We start from the raw sequence: 27,100 nt of genomic DNA, 5'->3' as shown, positions 1-27,100 counted from the left end.
TGTATTAAGCTTCTTTTGTACCTCATAGATAAACCATCAATTAATGGGTATTGTATCTAAAAAAAATAGTATTCAAGAGAGAAAAACTTTAGTACATTATACAAGGTTTATGGTAGAGAGAGAAAATTCAAACAACCTTTTTATAGCATGTACACATTCTACCTCTTCCTCTAATCCATTAGTAGGTGTTGGTGCCTCTATAACAAATTCTTCACTCGTCATCTTTACAATAAAGAATGAACAATATCTACACAAACCCATCATCAATGATATGCCACCACATGATGGAGATAAGGATAGAAAAATGGCACTTTTTAAGAAAAAATTGCTAAAAAAATTTATTGAGGAAAATAAGTTGGAGACCATAAAACCCTCGCTAAGAAACCCTAATGTTTTCCAAAAATGGACCTCAAATGGGAAACAAAGCTTTTGTAAATACAAAAAGTCTCATTTAATGCATGTATTCACAAACATTATCACAAAGTAAGGAGATTTACAAAAACCTCATGAGTATTTGCGAATCATATATTGAATATGTGAATGTTCAACATAATTGTAACTTGGCTAAAAAATTATGCATGTACAAGGGATGTTCATAAGTCATTGTCTGAATGTCAGGAGGACATCAACACATGAATGATGTGAAGGTAAGAACATTTGCGAAAACACAAATCATGTGAAGGTAAGGACATTTGTGAAAATAGAAATCATGCAAAGGTAAGGACATTTGTGAATGTCAACACACATTTGCAAACATACATTCAAACTTTATTTGAATGTCAACACACGTTTGTGAATGTCAACATGTATTTTTAATTAAAGGAGGTTCACATGGTATCCACACAAAGGTCATGACATTCACAAATATGTGATGTGAACTTACAATCAGTCAGTAAACATGTAGAGGTAAGGATGTTTACAACTAATATTTATGAATTTCATACCGACATATATTTGTGAATGTATGTCTTGACTCAGTGAGTTTTTAGTTATAGAAGGTTCACATGACATCTGTGTGCTGAATAGATCTGAGAAAAATAAAATCAAAATACACTTTATTTTCTATAAATCTTGAAGACTCACACAAATCGTGTAAAATTTAAGATTTTAAAGAAAATTTGGATCTGAAGCTGTCACAAACAAGGTCCGGTCTAGAAAATCTATAAAATTCATATGATGGTATTTTTCAACAAACTCAGATGATTCTGAAAGCCAACAAGCATACATTTCACAAAAAAAATTAGGAGGATGTAATCCCTCTCGGATTGGATCTGGTGACTGCTTCTTTGAAAAACAAGTTTCTTATAGGTTCTGTCAGAACAGAAAAATAGTCTCGGGTTTGTGAATTTCTATGGGCAAACAAATCATTTTTCTAAGATCTATCACTTGGATTTGAAAGTTAATAGCCTCTAATATTACTCTAATTTTTTATGGATATATAGTTGTTAGTTTTGATGGTTTGTCAGACCCGTGAACAACATACAAATTATGATGTTATACAGTTCTTGATTTTAGATAATATCTTGACTTGTGAATTTCTTTCTCTAAAATCATATGCTTGATTATGATATAAGATGTTAATCATGTATATGTTGATGTGAGATTTTCCATGAATATGTTGCACATATGCATGTAGATTATTTTTGCATGATGGCATATGAGACTGCATGTTAAATATGAGAATTAAGCATGATAATTAGGCCAAGTAGTATGCATAATCATTTATGTATTATTGTATGAAGTTTATGATTCATGCTAAATTGAAATGAGTCTCATGTATCATACATTGTGGTATATGACATGCGTTATGTTGTAAGTTATATGAGGCATGCATACATGGCTCAAATATGAGTCAGGTTCGGTAAACCAATGGAGCTTGGGGTTGTTGAGCCTGGTGCAGAGTGCACCTAGTGTGTAGTTGAACCTATTGTAAATAATACCCAATAACTTATTTGTTCCAGTACCTTACTTTGGAGAGGGTAGGATGTACATTCTTCGACTGACACATTTTGAGGGCATTGACACCTCTTGGGTCCTTAGTCGTCAGTGTAGGAGGCTGGGGCTATCAATTTATCCTAGGTAGGTAGTCAGACTCTACAGAGTTGGAATTGATTCCCTGGACCACTGCTAAGTTTTTTTCTTGGTTAAAGACCGCTTCAGTAGATGTTTGGCCTAACTCTTTGAATCGATGGGTTAATTAAAATACATAGCATAATAAACCCTCATTTGATTGCTGAGTTAGGATTATGTCTTGAGTGTGTGTCCTTCAGAAAAGAAAAGAAAAATATTGCATTAGATTAAGTTCACCAGTGGTTAAATGATTTATTGAATGTTGACATAAATTTCTATGCATGTCATGTATAATTTTTAGTTCATGGATATGTTAGCATACATGGATATATTTGATTCTTATCTTAATTACTAATGATATGATGTAAGTATGTTACTTAATAGTAAGAATGAATTATTGTGTAATCATGCATGATTAATTTATTATTATTGTGATCTTTAACTTTGTTGAGTTTATAGGCTATAACATGTTATGATTTGGTTGCATTGAGGAAAGATGTATGCTTTATATATTTGTGTTTTTTTCATGCTTATGTATAGGGTGTTTTTCTACTGGGATTGTGGCTAATGCCCTTATATTTTAATATATCAGATAACGAATAAGCTAGAGGGTGATGACAAGAGACTCGAGGTGGCGTCAAGAGGGTTATAGTCCTTTAGGTTGTTGGATGGACTAAATCATTTTATTTACTTTATTATTTTTCTTTAGTCCTATAAATTTTGATATTTGGAAGACTAGTATTTGATTATTGCAATTCAATTGGTGATTTGATTCAATTATTCTAATCTTATAAGTATGTGTTGGTAATTATAACCCACTCAAAGCTTGAATCAGATCTAAAAAGAGTTTCTGTTGTGTTCTAAAAAAAACATGTAAAGGGATTTAAAAAAAATATTCTTCCTAAAATTTTTGGTTTAAAAAATTGGGGCTTTACAGGTTTGATATCGGAGCCTAAGTTAAAGGATTTGTGACTCTTGACCCGTCGAGCATCCGGTCATCATTGTAAGTATGACCCAACTTAATTATGATTTCTTTTGATGTTATTGTTGTTTGAAAACTGTAGTGTGATGTATGAACTTATAAATATATTAGGGACACTGTATGATGAGTTAAATATAAACTCATTTATTTTCTTTACTATTTTTCACATAGATGGCTTGACAATCAAGGTGCAACGACATAATGAACACGTTGAACAACCTTGCTGGGGTTGTCTAGCAGCAAGACATTACGATGCAGGCCATGGGCAACAACCTGTAGCAAGTTAATCAGGATAGACAACCTCTACTGGTAGTAGATGGTGGTACCACCTACAAGAAGTTCATAGACATGGATCCACCTACTTTCATGAAAAAGAGGGTTCCAGATTTGGCTAAGAATTGGGTGCGGGAGATCGAGCAAATTTTATTAGTTATGGAGGTTCCAGAGGACCGCCAAGTCATTTTTAAGACTTACATGCTGAAGGAGCACACAAACAGATGGTGGGAGACCACACACGCAGTCCATTTTCAGAGCAAACCAGTTACTTGGGCCCAATTTCTTAAGGATTTCAATGAGGCTTACTTTTCAAAACATGCCAGAGACAATCAGATGCAGGAGTTCCTAGACCTGCAGTAGACAGGTAGTCTTGAGGACTACATCACGAGTTTTCATAGGTTTGAGCGTTATTTCCCCAATCTATACACTAAGGAGGTAGATTGGGCTATGCAGTTTGCTTGATGATTGAAGCTGTCTCTTAGTACTAAGGTCTACATGAGTAGACCTAGGACATCGAGCGAGGTCATTGAGGTGACCACTTTGCTTAATGATGACTGGGTAGAGACCCAAAAATTCCAAGAAAAGCAACCATAACAGAAGTTTGGTAGCCAAAAGAGATTTGGCCAAAAGAAGAAGTTTGGTGGGCAACAGTATGCACCACATGCCAAGAAGGGCATGAGGCCGCAACAGTAGCAAGACCAGGGGACACCATGTCAGTGGTGCCATTGGTTCTATCCTGGCAGGCAATGCCTGATGGAAACAATTGCTTGCCTGAATTATGGATAGAAGAGACACTTCTACTAGGAGTACCCACAAAGGAAGTCAGACAGGGGAGATCAGACAACTGAGGGTCGGCCTTAGCAGCCTCGACAGCAACATCAACAACAATATCAGTCACGCCAGCAACAGGGTCAGAAGAAGACTACCAGTCGTGTCTATGTCACTTCTGTAGAAGAACTGGAGCAGGACGCAGATGTTATCAAAGATACCCTCCATGTTGTAGGTTTTAGTGCTAGGGTCCTCTTTGATTCAGGAGCGACCTATTCTTTTGTTTCTACTCGATTTGCTTGTATGTTAGACCTACCTCCTATAGTTTTGGGTTATGTACTTAGAATCATAACGCCTTCGAGTGATAGGTCTATTGTTTGAAAGTTTTTGCCTGAGATAAAGGTCAGTATTGTTAGGCAGAACCTACCTGCCAACCTGATTATTTTAGATATGATTGGGTACAATGTCATCCTAGGGATGGAATGACTATACAATCATTATGCTTGTATAGATTGTCGTAATATGAAGATCAGGTTTATGCGTTCAGACTATCCTATCTTAGAATACCAGGCAGGGAAGCCGTTGGAGAAGGTTAAGCTGATCTTAGCCCTAAAAGCTCAGCGATAGGTCAAGAATGGTTGTGAAGCCTTCTTGGCTAGTGTTACCTTGTTAGAGCTTAGATCGACCAGCTTGAGAGATCTAAATATGGTAAATGAGTTTAAGGATGTGTTTCCTAAGAAGCTACCTGGGTTACCTTCTACTTGAGAGATTGAATTTGCTACAGAGTTAGTGCCTGGAACGACTCCAATCTCTAAAGCTCCTTACCGGATGGCACCAGCTGAATTAGAGGAGTTGAAGAAACAATTATAAAAGCTACTTGATAAGGGATTTATTCAACCTAGTATTTTTCCATAGGGAGCAACAATCATCTTTATAAAGAAGGACGAATCAATGAGGTTATGTATTGATTATAGGATGATTAACCATACGACCTCAAAGAATAAGTACCCATTGCCGATGATCAAAGACTTGTTCGACCAACTTCATAGAGACAAGGTAAATTTAAATTAGAGATTTTTGAATGTTATGCCTCAATTAATAACGTAGCTTTTAAAACTTTTAATTGGGTTATTGGTGTTTTGAAGGTATGTTTTAAGATCGGTCTACGGTCTGGATATCATCAGCTGAAGATTAGAGAGATATTTCCAAGACAACATTTAGAATGCGTTATGGGCACTATGAGTTCGTAGTTATGCTCTTCGAGCTTACGAATGCCCCGACAACATTTATAAATCTCATGAACCGGATATTTAGACTGTGTTTGGATAAGTTTGTGATTGTCTTTAGAGACAATATCCTGGCTTATTCAGAGAGCATAGAGGATCATAGAGATCACTTGAGGGTAGTATTGCAGACCCTTACTCGAGGAGGTCATGTTCTTGGGCCACGTGATCTCAAAGGACAGAGTGTTCGTGGATCCTTCCAAGGTAAGTGATCAATTTTGTATCCCCAACTTGTGTTAAGTTGTCATTATTTATTATTTTTATTGGTATTTGAAGGTGGTAGCAGTGCTAGATTGGGAGCCACAAAAGAATATCACCGAGATACATAGTTTTCTTGGGTTAGCAGGGCACTACAGGCATTTTATTCAGGATTTTTCTCGGATTGCCCTACCTATGACCAAGTTGCTACGAAAGGGGACTAAGTTTGTATGGGACACCAAGTGCGAAGAGAGCTTTAGTACTTTGAAGGAGAAGCTCATGACAACCCCAGTGTTGACCTTACCATCAGGGAAAGGAGGGTTTATAGTCTACATGGATGCCTTGGGTACATGTTTGGGAGGTGTTATGCAGCACAAAAAAGTGATAGCCTATGCTTTCTGTCAATTGAAGATTCATGAGAGGAATTATTCTACTCACGACCTTGAGTTAGTTGCGGTTGTGTTCGCATTGAAGATTTGAAGATACTATTTGTACAGTAAGTTGTTCGAGGTATTCTCTGATCATAAAAGCCTTAAGTATCTTTTTATCAAGAAGGAGTTGAATATACGATAATGCAGATGGTTAGAATTCATGAAAGATTATGAGTTCACGATTGCCTACCACCTAGGGAAGGCAAATTCAGTAGCAGATGACCTTAGTCGAAAGGCGAACAGTGTCTTATCTAGTTTGTGGAGTCTGACCAAAGACCTTATTGAGTAGAATCCTTTCAGAGCAGATCAGGGAAGGATTTTCTTATATAGCTTGACAGTAAAAACTGAGCTGATGGAACGAATTATCGAGAAGTAGAAAGATGATCCATAGTTCCCACGGATGTTGGATATCTGCAAGCAGGATCAGGCAACCTTACACTTAGAGGAGGATGGAAGCATTTAGTTTAGACACAGATTGTGGGTGCTGAATGACCCAAAGATTAAAGGCGACTTGTTGGATGAGGCTCATCAGAGCAAGTACACCATCCATCCTGGTAGTACTAAGATATTCAAGGATCTACAAAGAAATTACTGGTAGACTAGTATAAAAGGGAAAGTGGCTGGGTATGTGTCTAGGTGCTTGAGCTATCAACAGATCAAGATAGAGCACTAGAGGACCGACAGTTTGATATAGCAGATAGAGATCCCTCAATGAGAATGAGAAGGAATCACAATGAACTTTGTGGTTGGCTTACCAAGGACCCATATGGGTAAGGATGCGATTTGGGTGATAGTGGATCGATTCAACAAGTCAACTCATTTACTTTCGATTAGGATTAGTCAGTCCTTGCAGAGTCTGGCAGACTTGTATGTGCAGAAGATAATATGATTGCAAGGTGTGCCACTATCGATTATATCCGATAGGTATCTGAGGTTCACGTCCAAGTTTTGGGGACAATTACAGAAGGCCTTGGGTACGAAGTTGAAGTTTAGTACTATTTTCCATCCTCAGACAAATGGATAGTCAGAGCGAACAATCCAGACTTTGGAGGACATATTGAGAACGTATGTCCTAGACTAGAAAAGCAAGTGGGATAAACATGTTCTTTTGGCAGAGTTTGCCTATAACAACAATTACCATGCTAGTATAGGGACGATGCCTTATGAGACACTATATAGATGACTGTGCAGATCACCAGTCTACTGGAACGAGGTTGGTGTAAGGACAATTGATGCACCAATGGTGATTGCGCATTACACTAAGCAGGTACAAAAAATATGAGACAAACTTTTGGCAGCTTAGAGTAGGCAAAAGAGTTATGCAGACCGATGACGTAGAGAGCTCATATTTGAGGTAGAAAATTTTGTTTTTGTGCGAGTGTCTCCTACCAAGAGTGTGTTCAGATTTGACAAGAATGGGAAGCTCAGTTCCAGGTATGTAGGACTGTTGAAGATCCTAGAGAGGACTGGCACAACACCATACCAGTTAGAGTTACCACCTTAGTATTCACAGATTCATAATGTATTTCATATGCCGATGCTAAGAAAATATGTACTTGACCCATCACACATGATCCATTATAAGGATATTAAGATTTATGAAGATCTGACCATTGAAAAACAACCTATTGAGATTGTTGACCATAAGGAGTGAGTATTGATATCAAAGACCATTCCCTTAGTAAGGGTGCGTTGAAAACAACATGGAATCAAGGAGTGTACATAGGAGCCTGAGTTTAGCATGAGGGAGAAATACTCTCACTTATTTGAGTAAGTACTAAATTTTGTGAACGGAATTTCTTTAAGAGGGGTAGAATGTAACATCTGTGATTTTGTTTTAGTTTTAACTTTTAAATTTGGGTTAAAACCAGTTTTATATTCAAGCAAAATTCGAGAGTCTAAGTTGACCGTAAGGATGAGATTAGGTTAGAATATCAATTAAATTAGGAATCTAAGGAGGGGACGCCCCCCCCTCCCCTTCCCCTTGGTAGAGTTTTAATATATAAAAAAAATGAGAGAAGTTTCTTTCTTATCTTATTCTTTCCTATTGCCTTCTTCTTCTTCCTTCTTCTTCTTTATTAGAACTTTTCTAGCAACCATTGAAGCTGTTCAAAGGTACTAGGATGGGAGACAAAGGTATTGGTGGTTCTGAAAACACGTTTAAGGTAGGATTCATCCTATGCATAGTATACATCGAATGCAAACACATAAATCATGTGTCTTGCTGATTCTATGGGCCGATCCATGGTGGATTAGATCTGAAATAATTTTGAAAAAGGTTTTAAAAGTGTTTTTAATTCAATACCATGCTTTAAAACGGATTTACAAAGTCATTTTTGGTAGATCTAGTCTCAGATGGCTAAACCAAAAAATCGGGTAACTTGAAACACAATTTTGTATTTTTTTATAATTTTAGATGGTTAAATCTTTGCTTTCAGCATGATTGGATGTATATTTGCTTTTTTGCATGTGTTTACAGTATGAATCATGTTTCTGTAAATTTATTTTATGCGTTTTATAGTGTTTTTGCATTCTAGCAGCTTAAACTAGTTATTTGGTGAAAAAATCATGATTTATTTTGATAGTTTAGATTCCAAAGCATGTATCATGATCATATGAGGTCTCTTTATGTTTGTAGATAATGTTTAAATACTATTAATGTGTTGATGCATGATTAAAAATAGATATTTCAAGTGTATGCTTGAGTTTTCTTGTTTCTATCATGATTTATTTTGTATTCATCATGCTATCTTAATTTTCTTTTACCGATGCATTGCAGTAAAATAAGTATACCTCTTAAATCAGATCACCAATAGACAAACCCTTTTATAGAGACCTTCCAGACATCTGGGAGGTGTTTTAAAAAAAAATAGGCCTTATTAGTGGTACAAAAGTGAGGGTTATGGCTACTGCAACCCAAGACAAAAATTTTGTCGTATGTGTAGAGTGATTCTTGATAGTCAGCTTTGTAGAAAATTTAATAAATCAATGGTTTGAGTTCATGGCTAATTTTTGGATATGCTATGCGCAAAATATGAATAGATCTAAGAAAAATAAAATAAAAATATGTTTCATTTTCTGTAAATCTTGAAGACTCACACAAATCGTGTCAAATTCAAGATTTTGTAGAAAATCTAGATCTGTAACTGTCATAGACAGAGTTTGATCCAAAAAATCTAGAAAATTCATATGATAGAGTTTTTTACCAAATCAGATGATTATGAAAGCTAACAAGCATACCTTTCTTAAGAAAATTTGGGAGGACGAAATTCTTCTCAGATTGGGTCTAGTGACTGCTTCATTGGGAAGCAAGTTTCAGGTAGGTTCTGTCAGAACAAAAAAACAGTCTCAGGTCCGTGAATTTCTATGGGCAAAAAAAATCAATTTTTTATGATCTATCACTTGGATTTGAAAGTTAATAGCCTCTAATATTGGTGTGAAGTTTTATGGAGATATAGCTGTTCGTTTTGATGGTCTGTCAAACTCGTGAACATCATATAAATTCTGATGTTATACAGTTTTTGATTTTAGATAATATCTTGACTTGTGAATTTATTTTTCTAAAATCATGTGCTTGATTATGATATGCGATGTTAATCATGTATATGTTGATGTGAGATTTGCCATAAATATGCTATATGTATGCATGTGAATGAATTGTGCATGATGGCATATGAGACTGCATGTTAAACATGAGAATTAAGCAAGATAATTAGACTAAGTGGTATGCATAATCATGCATGTGTTATTTTATAAAGTTTATGGTTAATGCTAAATTAAAATGAGTCTCATAAATCATAGAGTCTGGTATGTGGCATATGTTATGTTATAAGTCATGTGAGGCATGCATATATGAGGCTCAAATGTGAGTCAGGTTTGGTAGAACCAATGGGGTGCTTGTGAGTACCTGGTTTGATTATGTTAAACATGCTCATATATACACACACTTTAACTAGACTCTTGGGAGCTTCTTACTAGAGAGCACGCGCCTTGAGTTGGATTCAAATGAGCTATGTTAGGACACTTCAATGACTGTAGGGGGTGTGGGTTCTTGCTTTATGAGGCCGTGGTTTGAGCTGCCCATTGTGGAACTTGAGGGTATTGAGGCCAGTGCAGAGTGCACCTAGTATGTAGTTGAACCTATTATAAATAACACCTAGCAACTCATTTATTCCAGTGGCCTACTTTGGAGAGGGTAGGAGGTACACTCACCGATTGACACATTTTGAGGGTATTCAAACCTCTTGGGTCTCCAATCGTCACTGTAGGGGGCTGGGGCTATCAATTTATCCTAGGTAAGCAGTCAGGCTCTACAAAATAGGAATTGATTCCCTAGACCACTGTTAAGTTTTTCTCTCGGTTAAAGACTGCTTCAGTAGATGTTAGGCCTAGCTCTTCGAATTGATGGGTTAATTAAAATACATAGTATAATAAACTCTCATCTAATTTTTGAGTTAGGATTATGTCCTGAGTGTGTACCCTTCAGAAAAAAAATGCATTAGATTAGGTTCATCAGTAGTTAAATGATTCATTGAATATTGACATAAATTTTTATGCATGTCATGTATAATTTCTAGTTCATGCATATGTTAGCATACATGGATCTATTTGATTCTTATCTTGATTATTAATGATATGATGCAGCTACATTACTTGATGATAAGAATGAATTATTGTGTAATCCTGCGTGATTAATTTATTATTGTTGTGATCTTTAACTGTATTGAGTTTATAGGCTATAACGTTATGATTTGGTTGCATTGAGGAAAGATGTATGCTTTATGTATTTGTGTTCTTTTCATGCCTATGTGTATAGTGTTTTCTTACTTGAGCTATAGCTAATGCCCCTACATTTTAATATTTTAGGTAATGAATAAGCTAGAGGGTGATGACAGAAGACTTAAGATGGCGTCAATAGGGTTAGTCCTTTAGGTTGTTGGATGGACTAAATCATTTTATTTACTTTATTATTTTTATTTAGTCCTGTAAACTTTGATATTTAGAAGACTAGTATTTGATTATTGTAATTCAATTGATGATTTGATTCAATTATTCTAGTCTTATAAGTGTGTGTTGGTAATTGTAACCTGCCCAAGGCTTAAACTGAATCTAAAAAGAGTTTCCACTATGTTTTAAAAAAAATCATGTAAAAGAATTTAAAAAAAAATCCTTAAAATTTTCGGTTTAAAAAATTAGGCTTTACATCTCTAGCCCTAAAGGGTACACGTTAAGGGTTCCTGACTCCGATTCAACCAATTCAATGAGGTGTCTGTTATGCCATGTAGTTTATTAGCCTTATTGATTAGAAGAATCTGCGAACTCCCTTCAGAGTTTCTATTGGAGCGGTCTATGACCGAGAGAGTCTCTCAGTGGTCCATATAAAATTGTTTCCTACTTTGCAGAGATTCAGGACATACCACATAGACCACACGATAGTTTGACTCCCTACACCGAAGACTAAAAACCAATAGAGATGCGTAGCTCTCCAAAGCAACAACAGTCGACTCGTCAAGTGTACCACCACCCTCTCCAATGTAGTCTCAGGTTTGAATGGGTCATAGGTGTTATTTAATATTAGGCTCATGAATTCATTTCAAGTGCTCTTAACACATGGGCTCACTAGCCTAATCTTCACTCGGGGAGATTTTATAACATAAGGTTGTTTTTAACCCATTTAAATCATTCGCAGTTCAAACCTCATCTCTGGGTGATTTTGAGCATGGCCTCTTTGAGGCAATTATGTGCTTATGTGCATGGGCATCCGGTCTTTTCTTTTCTTGGTGCTTCATAAGAACCTATGGGTCCTATCGAACCCAAGCTCATTCATGAGCCATGTTCATGCTCATACCATACATTCATTGTTATCATACATACACCATATCCTATTCTCACATGTTTACATAAAGGCTGCATGCATAATTCAGTCATGGCTATCCTTAATTCAGAAAATTAATATGTGCATTCATTAGTTTCTCACTAATCATCTTCATGATGCATAATGCATATCATGGTATATGCCACATACATTCTTAACATTCATAATTCAACTTGAATAGCATTCAATTAGCATGCATATCAGAACACTAATCAAGATTTAATCATCATATAATGTGTTGCATAATATAGAAAATGACTAGGTATTAACACATATAATAATTTTGCAGTTCGGGTCTCTGTTAACCTAATTTTGAAAAAACCACTAAAAAACACAAGAATATATTTTGTTCAATATTTAACTAAGGTTTTCTTAACATGTCAGAAATACAACCTAAGAAACAAAACTGCAAAATCAGTTGTAACAAAATTATGAAAATTTTGAGAATGAACCCTATTTATGAAAATATAAGAAAGATCATGTCCACTGTAGAAATTTATCTCAAATTGGAGAATTTCCTAGGATTTACTGAGAACTCTTTTGACAAAATTCTTTTTACAGAATCTTCTTATATATGTTACCTTTCACTTAGATTTTTCACAATTTCATTTGTCTAGTTTTGATTAAGTTTTTAAAACTTTCAAAATTTCTTTTCAGAACAGTCCTTCTAACAAGGCAGAAAGCCTATGCTCTGTTACAATATACGTTTTGACCTCAAAACTGATTCAAATGGGATAAACTAGGTCATTAAATTCAAGCCCCGGATATGTAGAACAATGTAGTATTTTTATTTATATTTATTAGATTCATATTTTCAAAGATAGTGATTTTTTTCTGAAACTGGTGAGGACAAAAATAGGAATAGAATGTCAGATATTTCAAACTCATAAATCACTCATTAAGTAAGACTAAGGATGAAATTAAAATCTAATTAATCATGATTATAATTGTTCTAAACATATTTACAGTACCATACAACGCATATTTAAGCATATTTTTGCTAACTACATTAAAACACGGACATCCATCATTCAAAATCTCATTGCATTGATGGAATTACTCAAATAAAATTGCATATTTGTATTAATCATATGGGACCTAATCATCCATCAAATCATGGTTTACATATGCACTAACATATTGATTAACTATACTAACATGAACTAAACTAACTAAACATGCTCATATTAATATATCTTAATCATAAAATACAAAACCCCTAAATTGATTTTGCTAAATCCTTTTTCAAAATGGTTTTACATAAATGAATATGGATCTAGGCACATATAGAATTTTTAGAACTTGTATGGCATCAATCTAATCTAATAATCACCTTTAATCATGGTGGAATCAAATAAGTTTTAACAAATACTTAAAATCTAAGTCTTCTCGAACCGTTTTTCATTTTAGAAGTCAAAACTAGTCTAGTTTTGAAAATCATTTTTCCCAATGATCCCGTGGTGACAAGTATCCACCAAAAATGAGTTTTTAAAATTGAAATTAAGTTTTAAAGATGTGTCTACAGGTTTGATCCCTATTGGTTCAGATCTAAAAATTGATCCTATGCATAACTCATGTGTTTAGATTAATCTATGTCTACGTGATTCGTGTACCTACTTCATTCGGTTTTTTGAGTCGGCGAAATCCTTCGCTGTGTGGCTGCAACTCCTTGCTCAGCTCATCTTCAATAGTAGTTTAGATCTTCTACATTCAATGGAGGAAGAAAGGAAGAAATGAGAAAAAAGAGGGAAAAGAGAGAGAATGAGGAAGAGAAGAGAAGAAAGAGAAAATAGGTAAAACTCTAGAAAATCTCAATAAGAGGGCATGAGCCCCTCTTGGCCTCTTTTTATAAGTGTTCTCCTCTCTTTCAAACCTTTCTGAATTCCTAAATTTTCAGCCCAAACATTTCAAATTCTAAAACCACTTAGCCTAACACCACTACACTACTTACTTGGTAAGTTTTGATTTTTTTTTTCCTCTTTACTTGTTTTGTTTTTAGGAAACTTTTAGAAAGATATTTTAATTAAAGTTTTAACTTACACTTTTAAATTAAATTTTAGCATGAGGTGCCACATAGGATGAACCCATATAAGGGGATGCCCCACCCTATGGACTTCTACCATTTTATTAAACTTAACTAATTTAAGTTTTTCATTTCATAAAATCTATATTTAATAATTTGTATTATTTTAAATTACAAATTTCAAATCTATATAACTCAATTTCAGTTTGATGAAATTACATCACACATATCTAATTTAATCCTACATTCATCTGAAATCCTATTCAACTTCATTTCGACTAACTTTGCTAATTATTTCATAAAAAATTTAATTTTTCATAAATTTGACTTTGAATGTGAATTTCACTAAAATCAAACTAAAATCAACTTTCATTCTTCATAAAATATCTTTTAAACTTCAACTTAGACTAATTTACATTTCTACATTTCTTTCTCATAAAAGTCATTATTAATATTATTTTATTCATTAAAATACTTTGAAAAACCACAAGTATTATATCCAGATTCAATTTAAAATTCCAAATTCAATTTCACAAGGATTAAAATTATTGTATAATTCAAATTTTTAATTGACATTTAATTTAAGTATAGTTTAGATAAAAATTCAAATCAAATCTAAATCCAATTAGAATATTTGGGATCCATTTATTAAATCTGAATTAAATCCAAATCTGAATTTAAATTCCAAAAATTGAAATCAAAATTTAATGAGACTTTAAATTCAAATGCACACTCAATTCAAATTAAATTCTCAGTTTGAGATTTATTCTAAATTCAAATTAAAGCTCAAATGACAATTAACTCTCATCTTAAGTTTAAATAATATTTTAACATTAATTTTACCTTTATTTCTCATAAAAATATCAAAAATTTATGGGGTTTACAGGTCACATCCAAGTTGGATCTGATTTGATCCTAAGTCCAACATTCTCCCACTTGACCCATTGACATGGAAAAACACTTCATTGGGGTTCTATACCATTATCTCAATTTAATTTTCATGTGGGTTTACATGCTATCATGTATCACTAGAATGAATAATACGAGTCATGGGGATGAACACCTCTATGAGATTTCATATTTTTATGTACTACATTATTATTCATTTTTAGTGTTTAGTATGTTAAGAATACCATTATGAATATGTTGGTATCTAACACATTCTATTGATCTTTTTAACATTGTTATTCTGCCATTCTCACTTCCCAAATGAGAGATACTTTACACAGAATCAACAATGCACAAAAATCATAGAGAAACAATTTAGTTTCATAAATGTGGTCACATATAACCATAATGTATTCTCATACATCAGAAGGAAACAAATAGACCCATCCTCATTACATGTTGGGAATATAATCTTGGTGTTAGACCTTTAGTAAGAAGATCTACAATTATTTTTTTGTACCGATTGTATCAATACATATTAAATGATTGTCAGTCCTTTATTTAATAACAAAGTATTTTAACTCCATGTGTTGACATGAGGTAAAGCTCTTGTTGTTATTCGAGAAGGATATAACAACTTCATTATCACAAAAGGACTTCAATGGCTTCTCAATAGAGTCTACAACACCAAGACCTGAAATGAAGCTTCTAATCCATACGACCTAAGGTGAAATCTCGTTTAAATCAATAATTTCTGCCTCAATGGCTTTCATAAATTTCTTCACTGTCCTACAGTGAGAGATATTTCATCTAATATTCTTAGCCACTCATGATTGCAAAAGCAACAAGCTAAGATTATTCGAGCACTCCCACTTCTCATAGATAATATTTTGAGCGCTTTCACTTCTCATAGACAGTATTTTGATCGGCTGTGATATTCTTTGTATGAGTGAGATAATTGCTCTATACGAGATTTAGATAAAAAAAGTAAACATGAGACCTTTTAATATTCATCTTTTCTAAGGCAAGTATAATAGAGTTATTATCATTCCACTTTGGTGAAAATAATAATACTTAGAGTTGTTTCGCCTCCTCAATTCTCAAGGAATTGATTTCAATTCGTTAAACTAATAGATCATGTAATCAGAGGCAATTCAATGTTGTAATTTTGGGTACGAGCATGCTTCATGGGCTGGTGTACACACCTACTATTATACCATTGAGTAGAATCATTATTTCACAAAGTCACACATAATCGCAATATTGAATTTCAATCTCAACAAGATCCAAGAAAACCCTTAATCAACACAACTCAGATTACTTTGGTAATTACATGAGTTAGTTAATTGAGATCTTTTATCATAAACATATTTATATTACAAAGCATGCCTACACTATCATGATAATGCATGCATATTCCTGACAAACTATATATAATAACATTAAAAACACAAAATCATGCTATATCTCATATGCACAAATAAATTTTTAATGAAACATATCACATATGTCATGAATTCAATCATAATTCATGATCAAATATCATGGATAATACAAAGAAATATAAAATGCATGCAAAAGTCATGCATTTATGATAAAATTACACATAAAAGCATGATGAAAATGACAAAGATATATTGTTACAAGTAATACCCGAGGTTTTAGTGTTAGAACTGGTCATAAAATACCTTGAACCGATCCAAAATGACCTTAAATCAATAAAAAAAGATCCTAAATCGGTCCTAAAACAGCCCAACCAATCTAAAACATGCATAAAAGTTTCTAAACCCTTAAAATCTAATGAGAAAACCTATGTTCTTTCTTAGATACAAGAAAATAGAGTCTCTTCTTGCAGGCATCGATGAAAAACCTTTCAAAATTGATTAGAAAAAGCTCTGAACCGGTCTCAAAATCCATTAAATCAGTTCTGCTCCTTAAAAGGGTCAAACAATGCATGGATTTTGTGGATAGGATCCCGTTTCAGACCTGATTTGACCTGAAATAGTTTATGGATCGAATTCCTGACCAGGTTCGAATCCAGACTCAGTTCTAAAATAGATACCGAGTCAGATCCCACGATCCAGACCTGAGGTTCTGGATCGAGCCAAATGGACCAGACACAAACCCAGTATGTCCGGAACCCCGGGAGGGGACCAGACCTTGGACTGGATCGCTTTGGATCGGGTTTAGACACAAACCCGAAATGCCCAATGGGGCTAGGTCCGGATCGGGTCCCATAACCGATCCACTCAGAAACCTCAATGGGTCTTGGTCAGACCGGCTCCCTCCAGTGCAAGCTCAAACCCGATCCACGCAGAAACCCTGAAACGAGTCTGAGTCCGATCGAGTTGGGCATAGATCTGATCCACCCAGAACCCCTAACAGGTTCGGGTCATGCAAAGGATCCTACCGGGTCGAGAGAAAACTTGGTTCACCTGGAACCCCTAACGGGTTCAAGTCTTGGACTGGGTCGGACACAGACCCAGAACCCTCTAATGGGTTCGAGAATGTTCTTTCGGAAATACAGCCTGCTGAATATCTCAAATGTTGATTAGGTTTAAATGAAAGTTTCTCAGAATTTAATTGCAAACAACTTTTATTTTGACACCATTACTGAATTCCACACGGATTCATCGAAAAATGCAACTCAAGGAGCCAAATTGTGCTTAAATAGAGTTCTACCAGAATTCTATAGAGCCACCAAAAAACATGCCAGAATCCATTTACATAACTTCGATGAAGATCAAATCACTTAGACAAGATCCTCACATGTCAATGAACTCAGATCCATTGGCGGATTGTCGATCCTCAGCCAGAGATGGTCAAAATTTAAGGATGTACAATAAAAGTTGCCTCAACAGTCACCGACGGACGACCAACCAAATGGTTGGCTGAAATGACAGTCATCGGCCATAAAAGTGGTGGGGGTTGCGTCTGACCTCAGGTTGCCAACGACGATGATCCAGTTAAGGTGGCAGAGGTGCTCCTAAAAACCTGACTCAGAACCGATATTCGACGACCCTGCTCATCGGTAGCAACCACCGTCTTCTTCATGGGGGGGGGGGGGGGGGGAGGCAACACCTTTTGTCGACCCACAGGCGGTGGGTCGCTTGTCAATGCTTCTTTAGTCATCGTTCGACATCCCAAAACAAAACGAGAGTTCAACGAGAAAGAATAACTTCGACAAAAAACATTTGGCAAGCGTCGCATGGATGTCGGCACACTCACACCCTGAATGTGCACTGTGGACCCATAACCCTATGTTAGCATAAAATGGATTGCGAAAGAGCCACTTACCGGATGCAGTCTTAAACGATCCAAATGGTGCTTCAGTGGATGCCAGTGGTCAGCATTATCCTCAGTCAATCGACGCCCTCAATAAACCTAAGCCAGAATATTGAAAGGTAAGCAGGACCCTTGATCCAAGAGAGAGAAATCACACACTAATGTGGCACACATCATACTACTACGAATGTGGCACACATCATACTAATATGGGTCTCCTATTTATAAGAAGATTTGGTAAAGGTCTATAATTACTAGCGGAGGTTCCTAATGGACATGAATGACTGTAACCCCCAAAACCCAAGAGCCACACCCATTTATGTCTCTTGATGTGCCCATGTCAATATGGGTCACATCTAGGTTGGATCCGATCTGATCCTAGATCCAACAAAAATAACCATAACCTTGGGAAAACCCAAGGCAGAAGAAAAATAGTTCAACTTTCTCTAGAGTTTTTCTAACCTTTGTTCATGACTCGAAAGTTAAACCTTCAGCTCGTCAAAGGTAGGAGATTTCTCCCGGGTGTACACTGATAGTAGTGGATGACTCATAGTCATTTCCAAGACCTCGAAGCACATGAAAAACGTGGTCATCAACTGAAACAGACCTTTGAATGATGGCCAGAGAATCAACAATAGTTTAATCTTTTGCAAATAGCCGGTGATGTTCAAGCTACCTACCTCTCTTGAGGTTAGTCAATTCTTCCTCGAGTTTCATGTACACGGAATATGACCTGCTTGCAAAATAGTTTTCAAGGGTCCTCCAAACTTCTCTTGAGCTTCTAAGCCCAACCACGAAAGTGAGCATGGGCTAACTGAGAGTGACATTAAGCCAACTCTGGATCAGCTAATCCGTTCTAATCCAAGAAGAATATGCTGGATTTGGAGCCAACTTACTGCTTGCATCAACGATCATGGGATTGGGTGATGAAATGGATCCATCAAACATACCTAATGAGTTCATGTGTATAGAGGATCAGGAGGAGCTGACATTATTTCGACAACAGAAAGTCAGTACAATCTAATTTAATCGACACTAGGCTTCAGATGTTGAATGTAATTTAAACCCTATTCATGTTGGAAGCAATTTTAGTTGGTAGCTCAAGCTTGTAATTCTCCCATTTTGGCAGAACTATGCATGTTATCCTCACGGTTGCTGAAAAATGGATCTTGGGACTGCTTGGATCCATTGTAGACAATATCCAATACCTTAATAGCTTCCACGGATAAAAGCCCTGAGGCCCACTCCACCTGATGAAGGTTAGAACATAACTTGGAAATGAAGTGGACTCTGAAGTATCCACAAGTCCCTACAAAAAATGATGGTCCTAGCTCAACTGCACCACAAAAATTATAACGAGACTGAATCAGATCAGAGTGTGTTTTGACGGTAATACAATCGGAGCACCTTTAAATGCTGTTGATCTCAATATGAATAGCATTCAAACCTGTATGAATAAGATGCCCATCACTTGGATGGGCCCTACTTTTTTTTCGTTTTCTGAAGACGACATCTGAATGGTTTAAAATGAATGGCTCGCAATGAGCCTTATTCACTGTTTGATGGGCGCTTTCATTGACGCCTCCAACGGTGTTACCATCTGAGGTAAGGGTGGGCATTGGCCAGCATGGGCTCTGGCTCATTTAGAGTTCGGCCTGGCCCAGAGATAGCCCCACCCATTTACTAACAGGCCGGGCTTTGGCCTGGTTTTTAATGGGCTCGGGTTTGAAAAGCAGTCCATGACTCAGACCATTGACCTCAGGTCGGCCTAGCCCAAACCCAACTAATTAGATAAACAATAAATAATTAACAAGTTCTCATGTACTCAACTAATTATCTTTATAAAATTAATGCAATTAATTAGGTAATTAAATAATAGTAGTCATAATGCAATTAATTATTTTTTTTAATTTTTATATTATTAAAAAATAATAAATAACTCAGGCCCATCGAATCAGCCTAAGCAACCAAAACCTGGCACACTTACAAAGCACATGCCTAAAATCTTGACCCAAACTCAGCCTATGTCAGGCAGAGTAGGGGTGCATCTGACCTGATCGTCTCTCAAAAGCAACTTCTGTCGAGGTCCGTATGGAGGTTTTCCGACGAAGCCACAGTCGGCATCCCTGTGTGACAAAACAGAAAGGCAGAGCGTACCTGAGGCGGCCATTGCTGAGATGCGGTGGTTACCGGAAAAGGGAGGTCGCCGGAATATTTCTCTGCTCAGCCGGACTGCTGCCCTTCCACGAGCCCAGGCTTCCGGATGCAGTCGGTGAGTAGACCCGAATTTTCCCTTCTGTATTTACTTCGCCCTGGTCGCTCATGATACCCAGGCTTTATAAAGCATACGGTGGGAACGGTTTGCATAACCGTTCCCCCTTATCGTATGCATATTTATCGGATGGATCATCCCTGATGTGGGGATGTATCCACATCGTGAATAACCACCACGTCAATCGTGGTGGTTAATCCAACATTCTCCCACTTGATCCGACGATAAATCTTTTAACCAGAAAACCTTATGGGAATAACTTGATGAATAGAATGACCTTTATAATCTATTCTAAAGGTCCTTAGTTGAATCTCTAATCCTTACGAGATTGACAACAACTATAATGAGAATCAAAAACTGAAAGTGATCACTTTATTTATATGCATATGTCAAAAAGAGTTTAACAATCCCATCCTCATTACATGTTCGGAATATAATCCTGGTGCTAGCCCTTTAGTAAGAGGATCAACGATCATCTCTTTGATACCAATATTGACAATATGCACTAAATGATTCTCTGTCCTTTCTTTAACAACAAAATACTTCAATTCCATATGCTTGCATGACGTAGTACTTTTGTTGTTGTTTGAAAAGGACACCGCAACTTCATTATCACAGTAGACCTTCAGTGGCTTCCCAATGGAATCAACCACCTTTAACTGTGATATGAAGTTCTTTAACCATATAGCCTGCGAAGTAGTATCGTATAATGCAATGAATTTTGCCTCCATGGTGTGGGCAGTAGTGGTCATCTGCTTTCCACTCCTCCAAGAGATCGCTCCCCCAGCAAGTAAGAAGACATACCCAGTAGTAGACTTTCTACTATCAAGGCATCCTCCTAAATCAGCATCTGAGTAGCCAATGACCTCGAGGTGATCAACTTTATGATACGTTAGCATATAGTCTTTTGTCCCTTGCAAGTACCGCAAGACTTTCTTGGCAGCCTTCCAATGGGGTAAACCTGAGTTAGACTGAAATCTGCCAAGTACCTCTACTCCAAAAGAAATATCTGGCCGAGAACATGTCTACGCGTACTGCAAGCTGCCAACAACTGATGCATATGGATAAGCACTCATCTGTGATTTGTTAATATCGTTCTGTGGACAATCCTTTAGGCTCAGCTTGTCACCTTTTGATATGGGTGTAGAAGTAGGAGAACAATTCTCCATCCCATATCGCTTTAACACCTTTTCTATATAGGATCTTTGGGAGAGGCCTAAAAAATCTTTTGCTCGGTCTCGACGAATCTCAATGCCAAGAACATAAGCAGCCTCACCCATATCTTTCATATCAAAATGTGATGCAAGAAACTGTTTTGTCTCTGAAAGCAACTTTATATCGTTGGTTGCAAGTAAGATGTCATCCACATACAACATCAATATAATGAACTTACTCTCACTTTCCTTAAGGTATATACATTGATCAATAATGTTTTCTGTAAACCCGAAAGTCACAATGACTTGGGAAAATTTAATATACCACTGTCGAGAGGCCTGTTTAAGCCCATATATTGATTTGTTAAGCTTACAAACCAAACGATCATTTTCAGAGAAACCAAGAGGTTGTTCCATGTATACCTCTTCATTCAGATCCTCGTTGAGGAACGTTGTTTTCACATCCATCTGATGTAGCTCTAAGTCATAATGAGCTACGAGGGCCAGAATAATTCTCATTGACTCTTTAGTTGAGACAGGAGAAAATGTCTCATTATAGTCAATGCCCTCCATCTGGGTGAATCCTTTAGCAACCAATCTTGCTTTATGTCTCTCTATGTTACCTTTGGAGTCCTTCTTGGTCTTAAAGACCCATTTACACCCTACGGGCTTTACTCCTTTAGGTAACGTGACAAGATCCCACACTTGATTTTTAGCCATAGAGTCTAACTCTTCTTTCATGGCTTCAATCCAGTGTGAAGATTGTTTGCTTTCAACAACTTTCATAAAATTCAACGGGTCATCATCCATATCTATGAAATCACCAGGCTCCTGAAGGTACACCACATAATCAGGATGTATGGCAAATCTTCTAATCCTTGTGGATCTCCAAATAGGTCATTCCTCAGGCTCAGATGGAACCTGATCATCCTGTGCGTGCTCTTCTGCATTGTCCACAACAGGTTCACTTTGGATTTGTGCATTAACAATCGAATGATCAACCACACCATCATTAGGAATAACAATGTGGTATCTTTCGATATTTTCCTTAACAGGTGATGAAACTGGATCCTGTATTTCCTCAAAACCAATGCTTTGAAGTGCACTTAATCCTACTGAACCATCTTCTAGGAATTTAGCCTTATCTGTTTCAACAATCTGTGGTGAGTGAGATGGGCAATAAAACCTGTACCCTTTTGATCTTTCTGGATAACCAATGAAATATCCACTGGTTGTTCTTGGATCAAAGGCTTTAATGTGGGGGTTATATAGTTTAGCCTCTGCAGGACATCACCATATATGCATATAAGACAATGACGGTTCCTACCTGTCCACAACTCGTAAGGAGTTTTAGGCACAGATTTCGTAGGAACCTTATTCAAAATATGCGCAACTGTCCTTAAGGCTTCACCCCATAACTTTATGGGAAGTGTTGAATAATTCAACATGGCCCTGACCACTTCTTTAAGCGTACGATTTCTCCTTTCAGCTACACCATTCTGATAGGCACTACCAGGCATGGTATATTGAGGCACAATGCCTTCCTTTTTAAGAAATCGCGCTAATGGTCCTTCCCTTTGCCCCATCTTAGTAAACCTACCATAATATTTGCCACCTCTATCAGACCTGACTATTTTAATAACCTTATCAGTTTATTTCTCTACTTCTTTCTTAAATTCCTTAAACATCTGAAAAACATCAGATTTTTCGAAAATCAAGTAGAGATACATATACTGAGAATAGTCATCAATAAAGGTGACGAAATATTTTTCGCCTGTGTAACAGGGAGAAAACGGTCCACATACATCCATATGGACTATTTCTATTATCTCACTACTGCGTTTGGCACCCTCTTTATATGTGTTTGTATGCTTAGCCTTTATGCAATCAACACATGGGTCATTGTCAGTAAAATCTAGAGATTGCAAGATCCTTTCATTTACCAATCTCTTTATTCTCTTTTCAGAGATATGACCCAACCTTCGATGCCAAAGCATGTAAGATTTATCATCTGTCATGCTACGTTTATTTCCAACCAATGCGTATTCAGAAGTCAAAGACTCCTGAGTTTGGATCTTCACATTCAATCTATATAAACCATCATAAACTGATGCAGAACCAATTTCAATTGAATTTCTGAATATGAACAATTTGGAATTTTCAAACTTAAAACAATATCCAAATTTATCCAACTTTGAAATTGAAATTAAGTTTCTACTATACGATAGAATATAAAAGACATCATGAAGATCTAAAACTACGCCCGTATCCAGAGTAATCCTGCAGGTTCCAACACCCTTCACATGTGAACGCATCTTGTTTCCCGAATAGATGCTTTTCTCATGCATTGTTGGTTCCCTTCTGCTCAGGAACAACTGTAGACAGTTGGAAATATGAACAGTAGCACCAGAATCAATCCACCAGCTATTTTCAGGAATTTGTAATAAATTACATTCATGAGAAACAAATGACAAATTACCTCTCTTTTCCAACCACTTCTTGCACTTTATGCAATCTGCCTTTATGTGTCCCTTCTTCTTGCAAAAGAAACACTTTATGGGAGCAGAGTTGGATTGCTTGTCTTGGGATGACTTATCCCCAGTTGGCTTCTTCCTAGTATTTCTCTTAAATGCATTCTTCCTTGGTCCTACCTTGGACGTATGAGAAGCCATATGTGCACTATGCACCTTCTCACCTTTCATCCTCTCTTCTTCTTCAACACACTTGGACATAAGTTCATTAAATGTCCATTCATCATTATGTGTGTTGTACGAGATTTTGAAAGGTCCATATTCCAAGGGTAAGGATGTTAGGACTAAATGCACTAGGAAAGAATCAGAGATGGAGAGTTTCATGTCATTCAGCTGAGACGCTATGTTTCTCATCTCCAAAATGTGCTGGCGAATGTTCCTCCCTCTAGTATATTTCATAGATATCAGTTTTGACATCAGGGTACTGGCTCTGGCCTTGTTTGAACTCACAAACTGTGCCTCAATAACATTCATGAATTCCCTCACTGTTCTGCATTGTGGGATAGCACTTCGAATGTTCTTAGCTACTTTAGATTGCAAAAGTAACAAGCTAAGTCTATTCGAGCGCTCCCACTTCTCAAAAGTAATATTTTGATCAGCAGTGCTTTGATTAGTGAGGGCAGCGGGTTCATCTATCCTTAGGGCCAGATCTAGATCCATATACTCTAATGCAAATAAAATAGTTTCTTTCCAATCACTAAAATTAGATCCATCTAGAAAAGGTATAGAGCTAGAGCCATCTAAAATCATAGAACTAGAAACTGCATGACAAAAAACACGTATCAGGAAGCATTCATACGATACTAAAACTTTAGTGAAAAAAGCAAAATAATAAAGGCCCTTGATATGCTTCTTTCCAGGCGAGTGAAGGGGGTCATCAGAGTCCTACTTTGGTAAGAGCTCCGACACGCGAAACCACTTCGCCTACCGACCATATTCGGTAAAACTAAGGTTCTTGTGAAGTTAGACCATCAACACAAGGTACCTTTGGATACTCATGTGTGATGTATCTCGACACATTTACCTTATTCTACCCTACTTAAATTCCAAACACGATAAAACTACCTTTGGGTCGTCTATCGTTTCATGAATCTAAGTACAATGTGCATATCGGCTTAGGAACTGTATGATAGTATAAAATTCATTTATGACTCACGTGTATTCAGTCACTTTGGTGACATGAAAACACTGATTCATCTAACTATCCTTAATGCTAATATGCAAAATTATATCTTAAAATAGTTCGTAAACTGAATGGACTAGACATATGACTCTCGAAATGGTTCTAAAACTAAATGAACCTATCATATGTTTCCCGAACCGGTCTTAAAGCACTCTGAACCGGTCTGAAACAGCCCTGAACCGGTCATCCAAGGGTCCGAACCGGTTCTGAACCTTATGAACCGGGTCAAGTATGAACAAAATGTTCATAAAAACCCTATAACCGTATGCCAAAATCCCTGTATTTTCTTATATTTAAGAAAACATGGTCTTAGCATCTCGGAACCGGTGAAAAACTGGAAGGAACCGGCCAAAAACGGCTCCGAACCGGTCTCGGAAAGGGGATGAGTCAGTCCCTAATCCGGTTCAGGCCAAATAGTGCTTGGACCCTCCTGGATCCGGGTCAGACCCGACTGCAAACTGGATTCGGGTCAGACCCGGGGTTATCCGGATCCGGGTCGGACCTGGTACAGGCCGGATCCGGGTCAGACCCGGTACAGGCTGGATTCGGGTCAGACTCGATATGGTTTGGATCCGGGTCTGACCCAGTTGCAACTAGATCCGGGTCGGACCCGGTACATACCGGATCCGGGTCAGACCCGGTACTGACCGGATTCGGGTCAGACCCGGTTAAGATCTGGATTCGGGTCAGACCCAAGGTTATCCGGATCCGGGTCAGACCCGGTTAATACCTGGATCCGGGTTAGACCCAGTTAATAACCTTATCCGGGTCGGACTCGGTACTTACCGGATCCGATAAATGGATCCCGATAAACCCGTGAAATACGAAATAGGTTTTTTCAAAAAACCCTATTTCGCAGTTTCACTCACCGCCGCCGCCTGCCGGCGACCAACACCGCCGCCTACCGGCGATCAACGCTTGCGCCTGCCGGCGATGCCCCCTGCCGACGACCAACCCCGCCGCTCCAGATGATGTTTCTCCTCCGGCAAAAACAGCCATCCATCCGCCGGCCAAAACAGATGTCGCAAAAGCTTTTTCAGAAATCCGGCGACTCTACAGTCGCCGGCGACAGTTCCTGCAACGCTTTAAATGGCGGATGAGGAGTGAAACGCCGGCGGGGTCCTCGCCGATAGGAAAACCCCAAAAATAGAGGTAAGAGTTTTTTTTTTAATCAGTCTGTCGCCCAACGACGACAGTCGTCGGTGCCGGCGACAGGCGCCGGTGACCAGCAGCAGCGTCACCCCACGGTGACCTGCTTTGCTGGTCAACCCGGAGCACACCCCGCAGCGGAAGCGGGGTGTGGGCCCATAACCCAATGTCGGGGTCCATATGGAGGTTTTCCGGCGAAGCCACAGTCGGCATCCCTGTGTGTGGCGGTGGCCCTGCATAAAACAAAACAGAAAGGCAGAGCGTACCTGAGGCGGCCATTACTGAGATGCGGTGGTTACCAGAAAAGGGAGGTCGCCGGAATATTTCTCTGCTCAGCCGGACTGCTGCCCTTCCACGAGCTCAGGCTTCTGGATGCAGTCAGTGAGTAGACCTGAATTTTCCCTTCTGTATTTACTTCGCCCTGGTCGCTCATGATACCCAGGCTTTATAAAGCATACGGTGGGAACGGTTTGCGTAACCGTTCTCCCTTATCGTATGCATATTTATCGGATGGATCATCCCTGATGTGGGGATGTATCCACATCGTGGATAACCACCACGTCAATCGTGGTGGTTAATCCAACAACTTCATCAAATCCTTTGTAGTCGTACCAAGACCCAACCTATGTTTCTCACTGAAAGCTCTTAATTATTGCCGAGAAGCCAACAACTTGTGAACTCTCAGCAGGAATTCATAAATTCTCAGCGTTGGCATTTAATGTGCACAACAAT

This window comes from Nuphar pumila, chromosome 9 (genome assembly GCF_984573655.1).
Source record: "Nuphar pumila chromosome 9, dmNupPumi1.hap1.1, whole genome shotgun sequence".
In the NCBI taxonomy this organism is placed as follows: Eukaryota; Viridiplantae; Streptophyta; class Magnoliopsida; order Nymphaeales; family Nymphaeaceae; genus Nuphar; species Nuphar pumila.
This window is presented reverse-complemented; position numbering follows the sequence as displayed.